This window comes from Mauremys mutica, chromosome 7 (assembly GCF_020497125.1).
Source record: "Mauremys mutica isolate MM-2020 ecotype Southern chromosome 7, ASM2049712v1, whole genome shotgun sequence".
NCBI classification, from domain to species: domain Eukaryota; kingdom Metazoa; phylum Chordata; order Testudines; family Geoemydidae; genus Mauremys; species Mauremys mutica.
Genome location: NC_059078.1, coordinates 40,604,179 through 40,612,636, shown reverse-complemented (window position 1 = coordinate 40,612,636; position 8,458 = coordinate 40,604,179).

The following is an 8,458-nucleotide window of genomic DNA, read 5'->3' as shown; positions in this document are numbered from 1 at the left end:
GTCTCCCTACCCCAGACACACACAGGCTGAACAAGAGTACATCTAGGACAGCAGTTTCTAGGATGAAATGAAGGGTAACTGCTTATAGTAGCACAGGGCTTTAGAGACATACAGTGACTTGAGCTAAATGTATACATAGTCCCTTTGTGCAAACATTTCAATATGGCATCCCACATTGGGAGGGTGGGGGCGCAATGGTCAGACCATATAGCCTTGTGCATGGGGAGCCCAAAACCTTTATTTTACTTGGGCACCCTGTTTCTGTCTTGCCTCTAAATAATGGGAAATGTGGAGATGTAGGCAAGAAATGACTATACATCCCTACCCCATACAAACCTCTGGGTAGAACACAGGTAATAGTGAGAAAATAATAGCCATAAGAAAGTAGGAATTTTTCTATTTCTCCAGTAATTTACAGTGTTTTTTTGTCCAACAATACAGTGTATCCAGAGAAGATTGGTAGTCATGCCTAGAGCTTTTAGGGTCTGCCTCATTCCTGCTGCTGGAAGCAGTGATAGTCCATTCCAGCTCAGTGCTAATTTAGACCCTCTAACTACCATCATAGTGGTGGGAAGGGTAGCTCCTGGCGAGAGAGAGAGAGAGAGAGAGTGTGTGTGTGTGTGTGAGTTTCACAGAACTTGCCAACATCCACATTCTAAATAGTGTGTGCACACAACCTTTAACTGGGTATGATGTTGGAAACAATGAAGCAAGTAACTCAGTGAATCCACAGATAAGTCAGAAACGCAGACATTGTTTAAAGGTGTGTGTGATAACTCTCCAATAAAAAATGGCTGCCGGTAACAGCTGACGTATCTGTGTCCCAAAGGTTGTTCTAATGTCAGATGAGTGCTCTCATTTTTTCTCGACCCTTGCACTAGACTTAACATTTTGACATATGATAGCATCTTCAAAGTGGCATCTAGGTTCTTGATTTGCAAATGGGTGAAGAAATATGTGAGTACCAGCAGGGTCTGCAGAGAGGGATATACATGATAGAGGATCATTTTTGTCTTAAGGATTAAGAATTTGCTTAGCATCATTGTGGTAGTGCTCTACAGTGCTACAGAATAAACATAGCCTTGCTCCAGAAAATTTACGTAAAAGACACACACAAGACAGGATTAGGGCTGGTTTTTCATATACTTTTTTTCTTGGCAGAAAGCTGGGCTTTTGGCAAAATGAAAATGATAGAAAATGCCTGCTTTGCTTGAAAAAAGTCAATTTTTGTCAGAAAACTGAATTTTGACAGAAAATTGAAAATGTTTTGTTTTTCAGCTGAAAAATTTAACATTTTTCACTGTATGTTTCAACCAAAATGAAAAATGTTTCAAGATGTTTTCTTCTGTGGAAGAAATGCATGTTTTCCAACCAGCTGCAGATAGGATATACAAGAAAATCCAGAATGGCAAAAGCTTTGGGTTTTCCCCCAACCTTTGTTTCTTATAATTCTTCCCCATAATTTGTACCCAGTTGCCTTCTTATCGATATCACATAAGAAACAGGCCTTTAGCAGAGATTTGACATGATGAAATGGGACAGGCAGGATATTTTCATGCATAGGACATTTGCAGAGAGGATCTGAAGGGGGGTATGGAATACATGGACCAAAAAATATGGGGATGGGTATAGGGTTTGTCCAGAGGTTAAAGCAGGAGAAGGGGTAGGTTTCATACCACACCAGCCAAGGCTTTTTACCAGAGAAGGGGGAACCTGTTTTCTCTTCTCTTTTTTACCCCTCCATTCCTGTCTACTTTAACTCCTGGGTCTACAGATGGCATGGGGTGGAACAGTGAGTCTGTAGGGCATGTAGAACAAATGTGTGGGTGTGTCGAAGGTCTGGAACTAGAAGTATATGTGGAGAGGAGATAGAGGTCCATATGTCTGCAGCGCAGTGATATGCAGGATGGACAGGTGAACATAGTCCATGAAACTCCAGATATAAGTCAATGCGTATGAAACAAATTGTTTTTTGTTTCACTCAATCTACGTTTCACTGCTTCTTGGGTACATGCAGTAGGATTTCTGACAAGTTGTAGTGAGTTACAAATACAGAAAGGGAAGCTTTCTGAGAAAGATTAAAACCAAATCCAGGGAAAGTTTAGGGCAGTGTCCCATCCCTCTGACTTCTTATCTCATTTCTCATTCTCCAGAATTAAGCATAAAAAAGAATAAAACAGGTTTCAATGGCAGTTAGGCACCTAGGAATTTGTGAAAATCCCACCAGATACCTAAATACCTTTTTAAAATCACTTACAAATTTGGCATTAAATGTGGATGAAATAAGCATGTTAAGACGTATAGGGCCAATTTTTTGTCTTTCATGATAGTAGATCAGACAAAATCTTATTCATACCCTAGAGGATAAAGCCACTCCTGGTGGATATTTTGTTTTAGTTTTTTTGGGGGGGAGGGAGGAAATGGAGGGGGAGGGCAGATAATTGGTGTTAGTCTTGTTTATTTAAGTTAGCTTGAAATTGTTTCACTTTTGGTAACTCTCCTTATATTAAAATTACTGGGAAGATAAATATGCAGATGGCTGGTCTTGTAGTGAAGAGGGGAGGGAAATATGAAAAGAACCAAAAAGCAAAGCTAATGTGACTTAAAAGATATAGGGGGACATTAAAGATGTTTGGGTGCCTTAATATGACATTTTCATACCCTAACATGTTTGGATTTATTTCAATTTTTACTTTAACTCTGACTAGATTAGGTTTAATATGCTTGATTTTTGGATAATTATCACAGCTCTGTAATGTGTTTAACTCTCTATTGCAGATATGTACTCTCTACCTTACTGCTATTATAGCATAGTGTTTAACTGGGAATTAAAGAGGAATCCAGGGAGATTACCTTTAGACTTGGTGAATTTAAACCACTTAAAATAAAGGTCAGGTTTTTTTTGTCAATGAAAACAAATTATTTTAATAAAAAGGTTCCACCAATAATACACCCTGTGATTGGATGGGTTGGTAGGAGACTGGGGTCACTACAGCTCCAGCCTGTAGGTCAAAAACATGTTGTAAGTGTTTGATGTCCTTATCTCAGAGAGAGGAAGAGGATTCAAAAATTTTAAATCAGATTCCAACTGGGAGTCCAGCAATGCCACTTCAGAATTCTCAAATATCAGCTTCTGTCTAGCTTGGAATTTTTTTTTCATGTGTGGCAATTTGTCTGTTTTGATATTTCCCAAGAGTTTAATTTAATATACTGTAATAGACTTTCCTCCTTCCCCCTGACACCAAGCTGGTATTAACTTTCAGTGTGGAGAATTCTTTTGATAATTTATTAGTAAGAGCCCTTTAAAAAAAACATTTTTGAAGATTTCCTCTAAAACTGATATTAAGGAATGTTGTTCCCCCCCCCCCCAGTCACTTAAAATAATCAAGTTGTGTTTCTGCTGGTGAGGTGGAGAAGCAGAAGAAAGGGGAAGAGTATCCTAGGGAAAGGAGAAGTACGGGGGGGGGGGGGGAATGGAGGAGAGTTGAATTGAGGAGAAGGCGTATATTGGAAATTAATTATAAAATGACTTATCATGGTAATTTGAGAAGTTTTCTAGAAAAAGGACCAGCTTGCCTCAGCAAGCAAAATTTCCCAGGGTACTGAATGGCATTTGACAGTTATAACAGTGCTTGCCTGGACATCTTACATGCACTTCTTACTGGAATATGTTTTTTAAGCCATAAAACACATATGCTAAAGAAAGTATCCAGACCTGAACTCCGAACTGGAATGCTTCCAATGCAAACAAGGAGTTCTAAATGGTGAAGACTAATTCATCAACTCAGCAAATGGGAAAACTGGCTTTCACTAAATGCCTCATTGACCTGAACCGTATTAGGCTGCTAACACTACTGAAAATCACATGTAATAGTGAGTGACACTAAAGGGAACACAAAGTAGCGTATTCACCTATTATTCACTCTTTATAAATACACCGTATTTGAACCACTCTGGGGGGAAAGGATGCAGAAAGGAGATACAGTAGCTTGGGGAATCTCCAACAGGAACATACAAAGAAATAAGCAGATACAGACAAAGCCATAGATTCTCCTCTACTGAAAGGAACAAAGACCAAGTCAGATTTCACAAAGGAATTCAATTATTCTATAAATGTAACTTTATTGGAGAAATTAAAAGCCAATTAAAATGCCAAACAAGGGCATTTAAAGTCCTCTGTTTAAGGCCCTGATTCAGGAAAGCATCTCTATTCAGGATGGTACTTAAGCACATGCTTAACTTTAAGCATGTGCTTAAGCACTGTGCTGAATAGAGATGCTTTCCTGAATCAGGGCCTTAAACAGAGGACTTTAAGTGCCCTTGCTGAGCTTTGTTTTAGCAACATAGGGTGCTAGCTATTCCCAGCATAGCTTTAAACCACTGCACACTGCTGAATGCCACTTCTTTTGCATCTCTTTGCCACTACTCTAAAGAACCATTTGCAAGCCAAATGATGTGACAGCTCACAAGTGGGGTGTGCTGTTGGCATACTATCCAGTTGAACCATGTTTAAGTAAGTTCTCTTTGATAAGAGTGAAGTCTTTTTTTGTTTTGTCTTGTACATCAGAGTTTTCCATTAAGTGGATGATCTGAATCATTAGGCTAAGACGATTTCCTTACTTAGATTTACAGTTCAAGATTCTTCTCCCATCTTTTGAGGCTTTCTCTTCTTTTGGAAGAATATGTCACACAGGAAATTAAACAGGCTCTCTTTTGACTTTTATTTTTTAACTATTTTTTCACCTCGGTGTATTTACCTCTTCTGGGAAAACCCAATTCTAAATAGCATTTCTTTCCTTAGACACTTCTGTCTCAGTGTGTGCAGATTTAGACAAGCAAGTTGCATTATTGTTAATGGAAGGTTTGCTAATGGAAGGTTTACCCTATCATGTCCTTCCTCATCAAGCTGCAATTTGTTCTGTCATTTTGAGTTTTCCTTTTCATAAACGCTTTGCTTTGCCATTTAGCATTCCACATAGTTGCCTGCTGCTGCCAAAGCTTGGTAGCCATAGTTAAATTGAATCTGTTACTATATATGCTTGTAGTTAGCCATGCTGCAGGTTTGCATACAGATTTCTACTATCTTCTTCTTACACAGTATGCTGTTTACGTTAGCACACAAAAATGCTGCCTTTTCAAGCAGCTATCATTCTTTCTAATATGCAGTCTCCTCCTTTTTTCCACTCTTCCTTTCAAGTATCACAATGTTTGCCTTCCAGCTGATTTCCTTTGAGTGGGTAGAACCTTTGTATTCTTCACATTTTGAGCCACTGTTCTTAAAGGAAATCAAACACTCACATGATATGAAATGTTTGCAGCTAGTTTATCTACGGTGTTCCGGTGTCTGTACATCCCATCGCTCTTTTTCAGTACTGCCTTTAATCAATGACTGCAAGGGTTGTCTCCCAGCCTATATTTGTTGGATAACCACTTGCTTTGTGGTGTGTGGAATAAACACTAGTCATCAATAGAGATCCACAACATATACACATAGATTACATTACATCTCCTCTGTTCAGCTTCCAGCGTTTGAAGTACCGGTAACTTGATGGTGCCCTTTTTCTAATCTTGTTGCTAAGGGCTTGATCCAGTGCCCATTGATTTGCATAGAATTCTGTAAGCTTTGTATCTACCCGTAGTGCTTGTAAAACTTGTCCTGTGAGAGGCATGGTATCTAGACCCATCCCAAAGCTTCAGAGCTGCTTGTACCTGCCACCAAGGGACTGGTATGTCAGCCATGGATTGCCAGGGGGCAGTTTGCTCTGTTGTCTACAATCCCTTCCTTCCGTGATATGCCCCCTATGCTTGGGTGGAGTAAGGAGGGCATTTGTGTACAGTCAACTACGCTGGCTGTGCACCAGCCTAGAGCTCCCTAATGTGGAAAAATCCTAAGGTGCCAGATTAGGGAGGCTTTGTGGCTTCTTTGCACTTCATGAGCCATGCAGAGAAGCTGGAGTGGTTGGCCAGACACTAGTCCAATAATCCCAGAGCATTATTGAGTTTTGTTGTATACTTCAACTGACCTAACTTTCCTATCCATTGTGGTGCCCTGTGATTGAAAATGCCTGAGGAACAGAGGTCATTGGGCATTTCAGTAGAAGTGTGCCCCTGTGTAACCTCAATATCTCGGTTCTCAACAGCAGCATAAATACCAAACAATCATAAGGTGAAATCATTTGCACCCCTGGAAAGGTGTGCAAGGAAGCTCTTTCTACATTTCTTCATTTGTGTTTGAGTGTGTGTGTGTAAGTAAATTGCAGGCTACCTTGGAAACTGATGGTTAATGACTGTGAAATTGTGACTAACAAAAGGAAGTTCATCAGAACATACTGAGCAAAAATAAAAGGCAAATAGATAAACAGAAACAACATCTGTATCTAATTACCCTATGCAAGCAAGAAGTAAGAGGAGGGCTATGGAAAACAATGCACAAGAACAAAAGCTCCATAGGCCCTGCGTGGCTTCTCGGCCCCTTGCTCTAGAAACAGTGATTTGATCTCAACATTCCAGAATCTGCTGCTAGTTTAAGTAAATGAGGGAAGAACATAGATTAGTCCCCTTGGAACATGTCTTCAGCTGCTGACAGAAAATGCAAAATTTATGTCCACAGATTAGTCCAACAAAAATACACTTTGAATGGAAATAAGACTATTTCAATGGAAATATATCAATCACCATTTAAAAGAACAACAAAACATGCACCCTTGAATCTATAGAACATCTTTATGTCCTGGAGGATCTCAAAGTATTTTATTCATGTAAGCGTACAATATGTGCTCTTCTCCACTAACTCAAGTAGTTACCATGCACAAGTTAGGAAATGTGGAAGAGGGGGAAGAGAGGGACTTCATGGCATTTGTTTTCAATTACATCTTAAGGCCTATTGTTTAACCAGTATTTAATCTGTGTAATATGCATGGTGTTGATTTTTGTATCATTCTAGTTTCTTAATCAAAATGTCCAGTGGTACCAAGTTAAATATCTTACAGAAGTCTTCGTATATTAAATAAACAATAGTACCTTTATCAGCCAAAAAATTAGTTTGACAAGATCTGCGTTCTATAAGCCATGTGATTTGGCATTAATTATATCACTTTCTTTAATTCCTTTTTAATAGAGTCTGGTATCAGCCATTTCATTATTTTCCCCGGATCCAGTGGCATAGCCAGGTTTTTAGTGTAGGGGGAGCAAACAGATGGACAGCAAGTGAGGTGCTCTGAGTGAGGGGAACCACAGGTTTTCAAATGCTCTCTGGCCACACACCCCTTGGCTCCTCCTCTGGCCACACCCCCTGATCGGACACCCCTGCTCACCTTCCAGGGAGCGCTTGGCCCCTGAGCCGAGGAGCCGGCCCCCTCGCTCCTCTGGCCGCATCTGCCGCCCCCGCATGGCTCCTCCGGCTGTGTGGCTTCCACGCCTGCCGCCCTGAGGAGAAGCAGCTGCTTCCTCTGAACCCCGCTAGCTACGCTACTGCCCGGATCAGCGCCAAACTGACAGGTCCATGATAACCCAGGTCATTTTATTTACCCTTTTTAAATATTGGCACAATATTGGCTTTCCTCCAGCCCTCTAGAAAATTCCAGTCTTCCAAGACTTATTGGGAATCAGCATTAATGGTCCAGAGAGTTCCTTAGCTGGCTCTTTTAAAACTTGTGGATGCTTATTTAAAAAATGTCTAACTTAGAGTAGCTCTCATTTAACAACCTCCTGAGGGACTGTTGGAATTGAAACTTTTTCATCATCTGGCTTTTCCCTAAATACAAGACAGAAATATTTATTGAACACATCTGCCTTATCTGCATTTTATTGACATTTCTACCATTTCCATTTAGTAGTGGGCCAATACCCTTTATAGGAATCCTTTTGTTCCTAACAAGAGAAACTGAGCATGGGGAACCCAGCACTTGGGCTTTCCCCTTAGTTCAGACTGCTTAAGCAAATGCTGTGCCTGAGCACCATCATTGGTGTTGGTTTCCTGGAGCAGCCTCCAACCAAAAGCAATGGAGTCCCACATACACAACCTGGATTAGGGGGAGCAGCCAGTGGCAGCAGTGTTCCCCAGCGGCTGATGCCCTCCAGGAGTGAGGCCCTGGGACAGGGAGCCCTTTGGAGGAGAAGGCTGGAAAAGGCAGGGAAATGGACCCTTGGCTGGGGCATGGATAGGTTGACTTCCAAATGTGCCTTCCTTTTCCTGACCAGCTTGGGGAACAGTGCTGGCCCTGCTGCCTCTAGGCCTGTCCCTTCAACATCTGCTTTAGGAGTTCACACTTGTTACTGGGTTGGGGAAATCTAATTCTAGAACACACCACTAGTTTGGGGTCTCTGCCCTGCTTCTTGACAGTCTGCCCTGGGGCTGGCACTCACAGTCATGAACTACTCCAGACAGCATGACATGAGGTGAATATATTGTATGACCTAGAGAACCCCACGTAGGCAGAGGTATCAATTCTATGAGAAT